General features: G+C 47.9%; 1 pseudogene; it reads left to right on the top strand.

Annotated features, from left to right (window-relative positions):
- The window catches only part of LOC146870107 (protein phosphatase 1H-like), a 327776-nt pseudogene that overhangs the window by 277314 nt on the left and 35726 nt on the right, over nucleotides 1-14736 (top strand).

Raw genomic sequence — 14736 nt, 5'->3', positions numbered from 1 at the left:
ATCTGTTTACCATGCCTATTCTTTTGGAAGGCAAGAGATAAGTACATGGCCTCTAGCAGGGATGACGCTGTACATAATTCATTATTGTATATAATTCTATGGATAATAAGACTGTAAGGAGTGACGTATTTCCACGACCTTTTTTTTGGGGTTATAAGGTATGACTATTTGATAGTCACTTTTGTAATAATTTTTGCATTTCTGTGTGCGAATTCTTCATTTTTTGTCGGTAGAACAGAAAGACATTTTATACATAGATTAGAATATGAGATTAGAAATAAATACACTCATCATGTAGTTCCTTTTCACCCTCACATGGCAGCCAAATAGTATCCCTTTATGGACAGCCCAGATACATATGTCTCTCTGTGGAGCCGCTATATCTTGTACACACTTTTATATTATATACTTCATTAATTTCACCCGTTTACATAAAGAACAAAATTATGAAAGTATATGGATTACAATTAATTGGATCTTATTTTTAAAGTACGCTTTGGCACATAACTTAAGTTACTTTATTCCACATTGGAGATTTCACCTTTGGCATGAGTCTCTCCTTTGTGTCGTTTGGATTACTACGAGTCCATCTTCTAAGCGATGTACCTTTAGTGACGTATATACACGCCCTTACGTACTGTGGGCGTTTGAATAAACAGAGAACGCGAGAGCGCGGAAACGCGAGCAGTGCGAATCAGTCGAACTACACGGATCCTAAAGAGAGGAATACGAGGACCGTATACATCTGCAATGTTAGGTATTATAAGAAATATTAGAGACTCATACTATAATTAGGATAATAATTGGATAATCTATCCCAGGCATCTGAGTTCACTTTTTATTTGTTTGTTTTTTAGCTCGTCTTGACGGTGTGATACAAAATTGGCCGGTTCCTAGAGACGATCATTATTAAAAAAGTTGTTTATAGCGGTGCAAAGATTACGCAGGTACATTCTAGACTAGTTGGTAATATAATTTTTATGAATGCATCACTCAGCTTGAATGTATATATTTAGGTGCAGTTTTCCGCGTTTTTTTAGGAAAAAGTTGTTTGAAGAAAAAGATTCAAAGAGATGTGACTGCAGAGATATTCCCTTGACCAAGTGCTGTTACTTGTTTGCCGTCCCGCGCTGAGTAAGTGTTATAAGTGATTTCGGGATTGAAATTAGTTCATTTTGAGGACTATATGTACGACATTGCCGTTGTCAGACCGGGCCAGATTTTGAGGCTAATATACATATATAGTTTGTGATTATTGCGAATGATCAAGGTTAAGTATAGAAAGTATTGGTATACTCTTTCCCTCTCGGCAGCCTAATACACACAATCTGGTGCTGTTGTTTATTATTTATTCTTAAAAGATTCACGTTTAGGTGGTGTGTATCTACGAATCACTCTTAATACGTCACTTCAGAGAGAAGAAAATACTAAGGCAATGTATCTATGTAAAGGCATTGTATCTTGTTCCTAGGTATGTGCATGTGTATATATATATGTAAATATTATTAGTTGTGTTGTGGATATATATACTAAAAAGTATATTTGGTTTATAGGTTGAATTGAAAAAATGCATAATTGACTGCCCTAGTCCTGAAGAGGCCTGAAATTACGAAGGCTGAAACGCGTCGACATTTAATTTGGAGACACTCAGATGAAGTTTAACTGTGATGAAACAGATAAAGAATACTCAATAAGTATATGTTGAAAAAACAATCCACCGGGTTTCTTTAAAAGAGTGATTTTCATTCAAGGAATTCTAGTATAACAAAATCATTGTAGACATCCTTATTGATTAGTAGGGCAAAGAGACAATTGCATATTGTGATGTAGAGATAAAAATATATATATGTACAAAAAGAACGTGAAGAGAAACGTACTATAAATATATATATAAAAAATATTTTTGGATACACATTAGTCTGTGTATTTTTTGTTGTTGGGGTACATTTGATTCTGGATTGATTTAAAATATATAGATTTTTCTACTAAAATGAAGTACTTTTGGAAGAGATAACTAAACTATTTCTTCATTTAATTATACTTATATTCATCCCAAGGCATTATTTTTTTACAAATGTTGTATATTTACCCAGGTGCCAGAGGGTTAAACGGGTAAACCCCCTTTACTCGTAAAGAGGTTCCTAGTTATAGGGACACCTTGCACCAGTCCAATTCGACTCTTATTGATGATAGATTTAAGACAACCTTTAAAGAAAGCTATCCTAGTGGTAGCTGTGGAGAGCAGCCTTCAGGCTAAGTCTTGAAGGAGTGTTAAGCTTATTGTTTTACCATAATAACCTCTTGAATAACCAAATGAAAGAGTAGCCCACACAGGTATATATATAAAATATATGTATTTATTCTAGACAGAATCCCACAGTCACTTTATGTGGCTAGTGGCAAAGTTACACTTTAAACAAGCATTTATAAACACAATAAATAGCACAGAAATCAATGGGCCCCAGGGGGGGACCAAACCATATACTAAAATAGTGGTATAAGAACCACGACAATTCTACAGACAATGCCTAGGGCATTCAGGATCGCTTGCCCCTTCAGAATCCACCCACTGTTAAGAGGAAGGGGACCCACGGGAGACGCTTGCAGCACAAGAAGTTGCTATCGGGATCGCAATGTTAATCTATGGAGAATGTCGCGGTTGAATATTTAAGGATTAAAGACCCTTATAGCAGTAGTACAAAGTTAAGGCTTGAGACTTAAGGCTTTGGAGAGCCCACCACCACGGGAGTACCGAAGTACCACTGTTACCTGCCCCAGGGAAGCCGGGTGCATAGGTCGATTCTGGTGTCGGGTCGCGGGCTGATTTTCAATGGAAAAGTAGTCCAAACTGCTGCTAGCTGAAAGCGTCGATAAAGGCGTGAAGATCTCAGTTGTAGAAAATGTAGAGAAGAACCTGAAAGCAGAGGGGACAGAGTCTGGGTCACGGCACAGTGACCAGGGGGGCTCAAAGCAAGGAGCCCTTCGATGTCGGGTGCTTCAGGTGAGGAAGATACAGCTTGGCTCTGCAGTCACGGGCTCCGGGAGGCTTCAAGGAAGGCCAGCTTCTGGAGGGCAACTGTCCCATTTCGGATGAGGGTCGCTGCGGTGTTAGTGTCCCGATTGGATCCACTAAGCCTTGGCAAAAGCAACCCACGCAAGGTGAACAAAGTAACTGCTGGTGCAGACCCACGAGGTCTGAGGGTGCTCACCTTTGGAAGGAGTGCAGAGCAGGCCTGGAGCAACCAGCGGAACTCTTGGATGTGAAGATTGTCCTCCGCCAGGGCCCACAAGTCGAGAGACAAGGGACTGCGGAAGGCAGCAAAATGGAGTGCGTAAAAGGGCTCCCACGGACCACCGGGGTGGGCTAGGGAGCTGAGATTTGGCACGGATGCTGCTTGAAGGTTGGCTCAGAAATGGGCCAAAGCACAACTTCCCCACTGGTCGGGGTCGTGTGCTAGGCAAGAGGTGGCCGGTGTCTCGGGGTATGCAGGGATCTCGGCACCCACGTGGTCCACGGTGCTCAGACTTGCTGGGCACGCTCACAGGACTCTGGGATGCTCTAGAGACCCACCTCAAGGTTGCTGGAAGACGTCGAAGTTCGTGAGAGCAGCGAAGTTCCAACTGGGTATCTTGCAGTCTTTCAGGTGCCTGCCAAGCAGGGGGATAACTCCTTTATCCCAAGGGAGATTTCTAAAATCAGCTGGGCAGCAGCTCGTCGAAGGTCAGTTCTGTGAAGTTCTGGATTAATCTGAGGCTCTGGGGGCACGTTATTCACATATATCCCCAAGATTAGGGGATGGTCCCAACTAGAGCCTACCAATCAGAGTAGAGGCGGGAAAGGGTGGCTACACCCACTCCCCTTTGTGTGTTTCCCGCCTGGGCGAGGGGCAGGATGCCCCTGAACCGGTTCCAGGCAGTGTATGCAGAATTGGGGCTCTGCAGCTGCCTACGTGCAACTCTGAAAGGACATTTGGTGCACCCACCCTGTTCCAATCCACATATCCTGTCTGGGGAGGTGCTGGCACCTCCCTGCCACAGGAGCCCTATTGTCCAGATGGCGAGGCTGGGGTTTTCCCCAGCAACAGCCAGCCAGAGTCGTGTAGGTGGCGGACAGTAGCCATTTTGTGGTACATGTGCACTTTTAAATTGGTGTCTAAATTCTACCGCTTTTCCCATATCGCCCTTCTAGCAAGGGGGAATCGTACCCTCATGCCCATGGCTGGACTGGGGGTATGATTCCTTCATGTTTGACACCAAACACGATATGGTTCTGTGTAGCCATTCTCAAGTTATTGCGATGACGCGATTCACTTATAATGCGGTTAAGAGTATATGGTATGGCTACACTACAAACAACCCAGTAACGATTTTACGAAGGTTGCAGAGAGGCCCTACTCACGTAGGGGTCCTCCCTCACACATACCTCAGCACCCAGCCCTGTAGGATTACCAGGGCCTGCCATAGGGGTGACCTATGAGAGTGTATGTGTTGTATGGTGTGGGATATAGGGTACCTACATCCCTGTAAGGGGTGCTAGCACCACCTTACCCAGACTACAGTAGTGGTCTGGTGGTGTCAGTTTGTGTGGCTGTCCCAGGGTGGCACAATAAGTGCTGCAGCCCTGGTAGGCCTACTGAGGGACCCATGCCCTGGGTACCTATGGTACCATCTACAAGGGACTGGCAGGGCACCCTCAGCATCCAATTGGTTGGTACCTAGGGTACTCACAATGTTTAACAGAGGAAGCAGATAGGCTGGGGTCCTGGATAGCAGGGCCACAGCCTGGCTAAAGTCACAAAAACAGTCAAAACATCAGCAAAAAGTTGGGGGCAACTATGCAGTCGATGCCACTCTCCTACATAACCCCCCTCCCAAACGCAGGGACATTAAACTAACCTTGACCAGTTGAGTCTTCATGTTCTAAGTGGAAATATCTGGAGAGGCCATCTGCCTTGGCATGGTTGCTCCCAGGTCTATGTTCCACTGTATAGTCCATCCCCTGTAGGGAAATGGACCACCTGAGTAGTTTGGGGTTTTCACCCTTCATCTGTTTTAGCCACAGGAGGGGCTTATGGTCTGTCTGAACAATGAAGTGAGTGCCAAACAAGTATGGCCTCAGCTTCTTCAGGGCCCAGACCACAGCAAAGGCCTCCCTCTCTATGGCTGACCAACGTTTCTCTCTGGGGGTCAACCTTCTGCAATAAAAGCTACTGGTTGATCCTGGCCCTCCTCATTCAGTTGTGATAACACAGCACCTACCCCCACCTCTGAAGCATCAGTTTGAACTATGAATTCTTTGGAGTAGTTGGGGCTTTGGAGCACTGGAGCACATTGCCTGTTTAAGGTCATCAAAAGCTTTCTGACAGCTGACAGTCCACTGAACCTTTTTGGGCATCCTCTTGGAGGTGAGATCATTCAAGGGGGTCACTATGGATCCATATCCCTTTACAAATCTCCTATAATAACCAGTCAGGCCCAAGAAAGCTCGAACCTGAGTCTGGGTGGTTGGAGCAACCCAGTCCACGATGGTCTGGATTTTTCTCTGTAATGGCTGAACCTGGCCTCCACCTACAAGGTGTCCCAGGTATACAACCTGACTCTGCCCTATCTGGCACTTAGTAGCCTTGATAGTGAGCCCAGCCTTCTGCAGGGCTTCTAAAACTTTCCTCAGGTGGATCAGGTGATCTTCCCAGGTGGAGCTAAAGACAGCAATATCATCTAGATATGCTGCACTAAAGTCTTCCAGGCCTGAGAGGACTTGGTTCACCAACCTTTGAAAAGTGGCAGGTGCATTTTTCAAACCAAAGGGCATCACAATAAATTGATAATGCCCACTAGGGGTAGAAAATGCTGTTTTGGCTTTTGCAGACTCAGCTAACCTTATCTGCCAGTAGCCAGCTGTCAGATCAAATGTGCTCAGATATTTGGCTGAGGCCAACCTATCTATGAGCTCATCTGCTCTGGGAATTGGATGAGCATCAGTCTTAGTGACTGCATTGAGTCCCCTGTAGTCTACACAGAACCTCATCTCTCTCTTACCACCCTGGGTGTGAGGTTTTGGTACCAGGACTACTGGGCTAGCCCAAGGGCTATCTGAGGGCTCAATCACTCCCAACTCCAACATCTTTTGGACTTCAGTCCTTATGCAGTCCCTGACATGATCAGGTTGCCTGTAGATTTTATTCTTGACAGGCAGACTGTCCCCAGTGTCCACTTCGTGAGTGCACCAGGTGGTCTGACTAGGAGTCAGAGAAAACATATGTCTGTAAGCTTGTAGAACCTGTCTACAGTCTGCTTGCTGCTGGTCAGTGAGGCTGCCTGCCAAGGCTACTCCATCAACTGACCCATCGTCAGGGTTCTGAGAGAGCAGGTCTGGGAGAGGGTCACTCTCCTCCTCCTGTCCCTCATCGTTGCCATGAGCAAGCCCATGTCAGCCCTGTCCACATATGCTTTCAACCTATTCACATGAAGTACCCTGTGGGGACTTCTGGGAGTGCCAAGGTCTACCAGGTAGGTAACCTCTCCCTTTTTCTCCAAAATGGTATGGGGTCCACTCCACTTATCTTGGAGAGCTGCTGGGGCCACTGGCTCCAACACCCATACCTTCTGTCCTGGCTGGTACACCACCAGGACAGCCTTTTGGTCATGCCAGGCTTTCTGTAATTCCTGACTTGCCTCCAGGTTTTTAGTTGTCTTCTTCATATACTCAGCCATCCGGGAGCGGAGACCAAGTACATAGTCCACTATATCCTGTTTAGGGGGTTTGAGAGGTTGCTCCCATCCCTCCATCACTAGACAAAGTGGCCCTCTAACAGGATGGCCAAACAAAAGTTCAAAGGGGCTATAACCAACCCCCTTTTGTGGCACCTCTCTGTATGCAAAGATAAGGCAGGGCAGAAGAACATCCCATTTTCACCTAAGCTTTTCTGGGAGTCCTTTGATCATACCCTTTCAGGTCTTGTTGAACCTTTCAACAAGACCATTGCATTGTGGGTGGTAAGGGGTGGTGAACTTATAGTTAACCCCACACTCCTTCCACATTGCCTTCAGGTAACTACTCATAAAGTTTGTACCTCTGTCAGACAATACCTCCTTAGGAAACCCCACCCTGGAGAAGACTCCAAGGAGGGCCCTTGCCACCACAGGAGCTGTGATGGTCCTAAGGGGAATAGCTTCTGGGTATCTAGTGGCATGATCCACTACCACTAGAATGAACCTGTGTCCAGATGCTGTTGGTGGGTCCAGGGGACCAACAATGTCAATCCCTACCCGCTCAAAGGACACCCCCACCACAGGCAATGGTATCAGGGGGGCCTTTGTGGATTTACCTGCCTTGCCACTTGCCTGGCAGGTAATGCAAGAGCTGCAAAAGCTCTTACAGTCTTCACTCATCTGGGGCCAATGAAAGTGAGGGACAATTCTGTCCCAAGTCTTATTTTGGCCCAGGTGTCCTGCTAAGGGAATATCATGGGCCAGTGTGAGCAGGAAGCCCCTAAACTTTTGAGGTATGACCAACCTCCTGGCTGCACCAGGCTTGGGGTCTCGACCCTCAGAGTAAAGGAGCCCTTCATCCAAATAAATCTTATGGGTCCCACTGGCATTCCCTGCAGCCTCAGCAGCAGCTTGCTGTCTGAGGGGTTCAAGAGTGGGGCAGCTCTGCTGCTCCAGGCTCAAGTCTGCCCTAGAAGGTCCCCCTGCCCCCAAGAACTCAACCTGATCAGGTTCCAGTTCCTCTGGGGCAGTTCCTTCTTCAGGAGCTAGATCCTCTTCTGCTAAAAGAGTCTCTACAGACTGATCCTGGGGGAAGGCTCTGCCTTACCCCTGCTACTCCTCCCCTTGGAAGGTCCTTGGTCCCTTTTTCCAGGATCCAAGGCCTGTTCAGTTCCTGTCAGCTTTGCTTTTGACCTTGTCAGGGCAAATACTTCTGCTGGTATACCCAACATTGCTGCATGGGTACTTAGCTCCACCTCAGCCCATGCTGAGGTCTCCAAATCATTCCCTAGTAAACATTCAACAGTTAGGTCTGCACTCACCACAACTTTCTTGAGGCCAGTTACCCCTCCCTAGGAGAAGTTCACAACAGCTAGAGCATGGTCTGTACTAACGTTGCTAGCATTGGTCACTTGGTATATCTCTCCAAGTATGATCTGGCTAGGGTCTACAAGGTCCTTAGTCACCATAGTGACACTAGCCCCTGTATCCCTGTAAGCTAGTGACTCCCTTCCATTTATGGTTGGCTGTTGTCTGTATTTGCCCAGACCACTGGGGCTCACAAACAGGGACCAGTCCCCATCACAAACTAGAACAGCCTGAGTAGGAGTTCTGACTAGGCCAGAGTCCTCTCCAGATCCCAGGGTCAACCCTACTATGCCCTTGTTCTGTGCACCAACACCTATAACTGTACTAGGGGGAACAGGAACCTTAGGGGCAGGTGTGGTGCTTTTGGAGTCTTTGGCCTTATTACAATCTGAAGTCCAATGGGTTTTCTGTTTACAGTTTTTACACCATGGCTTCCTTGGTTGTTTGGGTTTGTTGTTTTGGGTATTCTCAGATGCTGCTTTTTGGGGGCCTGTTGAAGACTGCTGGTCTTTTCCCTTTTCCCCACCCTTGTCAGAGTTCTTGGCATCTTCCTTTTTAGTTGCACCTCCCAAGGGCTGGACCTTCTGCTTAATCCTGGTTCTGACCCATTTGTCTGCCTTCTTTCCCAATTCTTGGGGAGAGGTCAGATCAGAGTCAACCAGGTGCTGATGTAAGAGCTGATTCTGACAATTATTAAGGATCTGCTCCCTCATTATGAGATTGTATAATCCTGTATAATCATTTACTTTACTGCCAGTTAACCAACCTTCCAGTGCCTTGGTTGCACAATCCACAAAGTCTACCCAATCTTGATTCTGTGCTTTCTGGGTGTCTCTGAACTTAAGTCTGTATTGATCAGTGGTTAAGCCAAACCCATCTATTAAAGCAGCTTTCAAGATATAGTAATCATCTGCATCCTCTTCTCTTACAGAGAGGAGCTTGTCTCTACCTTTATCTGAAAAGGAGAGCCACAGGATTGCTGCCCACTGCTCTACTGGGACCCTCTGTACTCTACAGGCCCTCTCAAGAGCAGATATCCATTTGTGGATGTCATCCCCATTCTGATAGGGGGGCACAATCTTGTGGAGGTTCCTATTGTCAGGGACTTTCTCTCTAACTCTAGGGGTTTCCTTACTGCCACCAGGGGTCTCTAGACCCCACTTCATTGAAGCTTTCTGAAGCTCCAGGGCTTCCCTGTCCAATGCTAACTGTTCTCTTTTAAGCTGAAGCTTAGCCTGCTCAAATTTGATCAGTCTGCATTTTCTCTCATGAGAGGATTCTCTTCTCTGAGAAGAGGCAGAGGACCCTTTGGATCTCCCAGAATGGTTGGATCCTCCTGAGGGGGATCTGTTCCTTCTTGGATCCACCACTCTCCCTTTAGGGATGGAGGGAGTGCCTCTTGGGCCATCACCTCCATGTTGTGAGTGGTTTGTTTCTTCCAGGTCAGGACTTTCATCCTCTTCCTGGTCCTCATCAGAGTCCCCTACTGGAGGGTCCTCTTCTGATGGACGCCCACCCAACCTGTCTACCCCACCAGACCCTATGGTCTCCATAAAGTCTGCTATGAGCAGGATTTCCCTGAGACGTTGGGTGTTGGCACCTTTGTTTGTCTTAAGTTTCCTAAGGGTGCACATCTCCCTGAGCTCAGCAAAGGAGAGATGATCATACTTGTCGACTGGGACCCTTTGGGGTCCTTCCAGAGCCTTATGGGCACCTGAACCTAAAGACATTTGCTAGTGTAGTGATAGTGGTGTATCTACCTACACTAAGTGTGGCCTACTGAACCCTCTCTTGAGTTGTAGTCAAGGTGTGCTAAACCCTCTACACACAACTCTAAGTTCAGTAGAACTTATTGTATTCTAGCTTGAATTTATATGTACCTTTGGTACCAAGTGGCTTTCACTTTAGAAATTCAATTTGTTATCTGGTAAAACAATGGCAAGCTTGAATCCAGCCGCTGCACACCAATGTGAGAAGTTGGCCTGGCATATGCTGTTCCTAGTTATAGGGACACCTTGCACCAGTCCAATTCGACTCTTATTGATGATAGGTTTAAGACAACCTTTAAAGAAAGCTATCCTAGTGGTAGCTGTGGAGAGCAGCCTTCAGGCTAAGTCTTGAAGGAGTGTTAAGCTTATTGTTTTACCATAATAACCTCTTGAATAACCAAATGAAAGAGTAGCCCGCACAGGTATATATATAAAATATATGTATTTATTCTAGACAGAATCCCACAGTCACTTTATGTGGCTAGTGGCAAAGTTACACTTTAAACAAGCATTTACAAACACAATAAATAGCACAGAAATCAATGGGCCCCAGGGGGGGACCAAACCATATACTAAAATAGTGGTATAAGAACCACGACAATTCTACAGACAATGCCTAGGGCATTCAGGATCGCTTGCCCCTTCAGAATCCACCCACTGTTAAGAGGAAGGGGACCCACGGGAGACGCGTGCAGCACAAGAAGTTGCTATCGGGATCGCAATGTTAATCTATGGAGAATGTCGCGGTTGAATATTAAAGGATTAAAGACACTTATAGCAGTAGTACAAAGTTAAGGCTTGAGACTTAAGGCTTTGGAGAGCCCACCACCACGGGAGTACCGAAGTACCACTGTTACCTGCCCCAGGGAAGCCGGGTGCATAGGTCGATTCTGGTGTCGGGTCGCGGGCTGATTTTCAATGGAAAAGTAGTCCAAACTGCTGCTAGCTGAAAGCGTCGATGAAGTCGTGAAGATCTGAATTGTAGAAAATGTAGAGAAGAACCTGAAAGCAGAGGGGACAGAGTCTGGGTCACGGCACAGTGACCAGGGGGGCTCAAAGCAAGGAGCCCTTCGATGTCGGGTGCTTCAGGTGAGGAAGATGCAGCTTGGCTCTGCAGTCACGGGCTCCGGGAGGCTTCAAGGAAGGCCAGCTTCTGGAGGGCGATGAGGGTCGCTGCGGTGTTAGTGTCCCGATTGGATCCACTAAGCCTTGGCAACCGCAACCCACGCAAGATGAACAAAGTAACTGCTGGTGCAGACCCACGAGGTCTGAGGGTGCTCGCCTTTGGAGGGAACGCAGAGCAGGCCTGGAGCAACCAGGGGAACTCTTGGATGTGAAGATTGTCCTCCGCCAGGGCCCACAAGTCGAGAGACAAGGGACCGCGGAAGGCAGCAAAGTGGAGTGCGTAAAAGGGCTTCCACGGGCCACCGGGGTGGGCTAGGGAGCTGAAATTTGGCACGGATGCTGCTTGAAGGTTGACTCAGAAAAGGGCCAAAGCACAACTTCCCCACTGGTCGGGGTCGTGTGCTAGGCAAGAGGTAGCCGGTGTCTCGGGGTATGCAGGGATCTCGGCACCCACGTGGTCCACGGTGCTCAGACTTGCTGGGCACGCTCACAGGACTCTGGGATGCTCTAGAGACCCACCTCAAGGTTGCTGGAAGACGTCGAAGTTCGTGAGAGCAGCGAAGTTCCAACCGGGTATCTTGCAGTCTTTCAGGTGCCTGCCAAGCAGGGGGATAACTCCTTTATCCCAAGGGAGATTTCTTCAGTCAGCTGGGCAGCAGCTCGTTGAAGGTCAGTTCTGTGAAGTTCTGGATTAATCTGAGGCTCTGGGGCCACGTTATTCACATATATCCCCAAGATTAGGGAATGGTCCCAACTAGAGCCTACCAATCAGAGCAGAGGCGGGAAAGGGTGGCTACACCCACTCCCCTTTGTGTGTTTCCCGCCTGGGCGAGGGGCAGGATGCCCCTGAACCGGTTCCAGGCGGTGTATGCAGAATTGGGGCTCTGCAGCTGCCTACGTGCAACTCTGAAAGGACATTTGGTGCACCCACCCTGTTCCAATCCACATATCCTGTCTGGGGAGGTGCTGGAACCTCCCTGCCACAGGAGCCCTATTGTCCAGATGGCGAGGCTGGCGTTTTCCCCAGCAACAGCCAGCCAGAGTCGTGTAGGTGGCGGACAGTAGCCATTTTGTGGTACATGTGCACTTTTAAATTGGTGTCTAAATTCTACCGCTTTTCCCATATCGCCCTTCTAGCAAGGGGGAATCGTACCCTCATGCCCATGGCTGGACTGGGGGTATGATTCCTTCATGTTTGACACCAAACACGATATGGTTCTGTGTAGCCATTCTCAAGTTATTGCGATGACGCGATTCACTTATAATGCGGTTAGGAGTATATGGTATGGCTACACTACAAACAACCCAGTAACGATTTTACGAAGGTTGCAGAGAGGCCCTACTCATGTAGGGGTCCCCCCTCACACATACCTCAGCACCCAGCCCTGTAGGATTACCAGGGCCTGCCATAGGGGTGACCTATGAGAGTATATGTGTTGTATGGTGTGGGATATAGGGTACCTACATCCCTGTAAGGGGTGCTAGCACCACCTTACCCAGACTACAGTAGTGGTCTGGTGGTGTCAGTTTGTGTGGCTGTCCCAGGGTGGCACAATAAGTGCTGCAGCCCTGGTAGGCCTACTGAGGGACCCATGCCCTGGGTACCATGGTACCATCTACAAGGGACTGGCAGGGCACCCTCAGCATCCAATTGGCTGGTACCTAGGGTACTCACAATGTTTAACAGAGGAAGCAGATAGGCTGGGGTCCTGGATAGCAGGGCCACAGCCTGGCTAAAGTCACAAAAACAGTCAAAACATCAGCAAAAAGTTGGGGGCAACTATGCAGTCGATGCCACTCTCCTACATCAACCATATGGGAAAGTACGCTACCGCACAGTGCTATGGGGAAAGGGAGAGACCAGGCGCCACACTAGCGGTGCTTCTAAGGCCTAAGAGAGACATAGACAAGATGACAGGTATGAAAGATGATGCCGGGCTCCCTTTACACTCTCCTGAGACTATTGTGGATCACTTCCGCTCCTATTATCAAACATTGTACATGTCACAAATACCAGCCAATTACGACGCACTTGACAATTATTTGTCATATATTAAAATGCCATGGCTGGTGGCAGAACACAGGGAGCATTTGATGGCACCCCTAACAGTGGACGAAATCAGGGCGGCACTAAGGGGTATGTCATCTGGCAAAGCGTCTGGCGTGGATGGTTTAACTTTGGCATTTTATAAAGAATTTCAGGAGCTGCAGATCCCCCATCCTAAGACACTTTATGAGGAAATAGCCGAGGCCGGTACGATGCCCCCTTCATTGCGGGAGGCAGTAATCGTCACACTACTGAAGGCAGGCAAAGAGCCAAATCACTGCTCGTCGTATAGACCATTGTCCTTTCTAAATGTGGATACTAATTTCTATGCCAAGATCTTGGCCAACAGGTTAGCCCCATTGGGGGTGGTGCAGCGACTGAACCCAGATGTCAAATCCGCTGTGGAGTTCCTCGATTCAGAGAAAGCCTTTGACTCCGTGGAGTGGGGGTTCATGTTCGCGGCCCTGTGTCGGATCGGGGTTGGAGACGTGTTTCTGCGCCTGGTCTCAATCCTATATACTTCACCAACTGCCAGGGTGCGAATTGGAGATGCTGTCTCTGACGCATTTAACATCACACGGGGTACCAGACAGGGGTGCCCATTGTCCCCCCTTTTGTACGCAATAGTTGCTGAACCACTAGCGTGCGCAATCCGTGAATATCATGCACACAGAGAGTTGAGCTTCTCAGGCTACACCTTAAGTATATCCACGTATGCAGATGACACCCTGCTGTACATTCGAGACCCGGAAGAAAATCTTTCTCCTTTATTGCGCGAGGTGGTTCAGTTCGGCAGGCATTCTGGATTGCGCATTAACTGGGGCAAGTCTATTATATTTCCTTTACCCCCGGCCACCACGGTGCCTGTAACGGAGTTTCCTTTGCAATGGACCATGGACCCGGTTCATTATTTGGGGATCAAAGTCCACACTGAGCCTGGAGTGGTTGTAAGGGAGAACTACGGCAGGACCGCACAAAAAATGACGGAGGATATATATAGGTGGTTTAGGCTGCCCTTATACCTGATGGGTAGAATGCAGTTATGAAGATGGTAGTTCTCCCGAGGTTATTCTTTCTATTCCAGAACATACCAATCCCGTAGCCGTAAACGCTCTTCAAACAACTGCGTTCGCAACTCATTAGGTTAGCGTTGGCCGGGAAGCAGCCTCCCATCAGGTGGGAATCCCTTATATTACCTTATGACATGGGAGGACTGGGGGCTCCAGACCTTGAAAAATATTAGAGCAGCACATAGTACATTTGCACACTACTGGGTACATGGCCCAAACTATTTACCATATTTATATGCTGAAAAGAACGCAGCGGACCCATTCACCCTACCAGAAGCTTTTCTGCCTACCGTGGGACGTTATCAAATATTTGATTCCTTGGCCATCACACCACAAGCGTGGCATGGGTTATTGCAAATGCAGGCCGGTTCTCTGCTATACTCGCGGGAGATCCCGCTGAGTTGGTGCTTATGGTTTCCACTGGGACAAGATTATGGGGCAAGGCAGACACTTCAGACCGATGGCATTCGTAAGATGGGAGACTTCTTCAAAAATGGGTTGGTTTGCATCTTGGAGGATCTCCAGGGTCCACAGACAAGTCCGGCTGGTTCAGCATTGTTCCACTTCTTCAGGGCCAGACACACTTGGCACACTCTTCTAAGGTATGATATGATAGAGCCACATGCAGTTACTGCCCTCACCACCC

This window comes from Triturus cristatus, chromosome 1_1, assembly GCF_964204655.1.
Source record: "Triturus cristatus chromosome 1_1, aTriCri1.1, whole genome shotgun sequence".
Taxonomy (NCBI): domain Eukaryota; kingdom Metazoa; phylum Chordata; class Amphibia; order Caudata; family Salamandridae; genus Triturus; species Triturus cristatus.
Note: the sequence above shows the minus strand (reverse complement) of the source record. Positions and strands in the feature narration are given on the sequence as shown.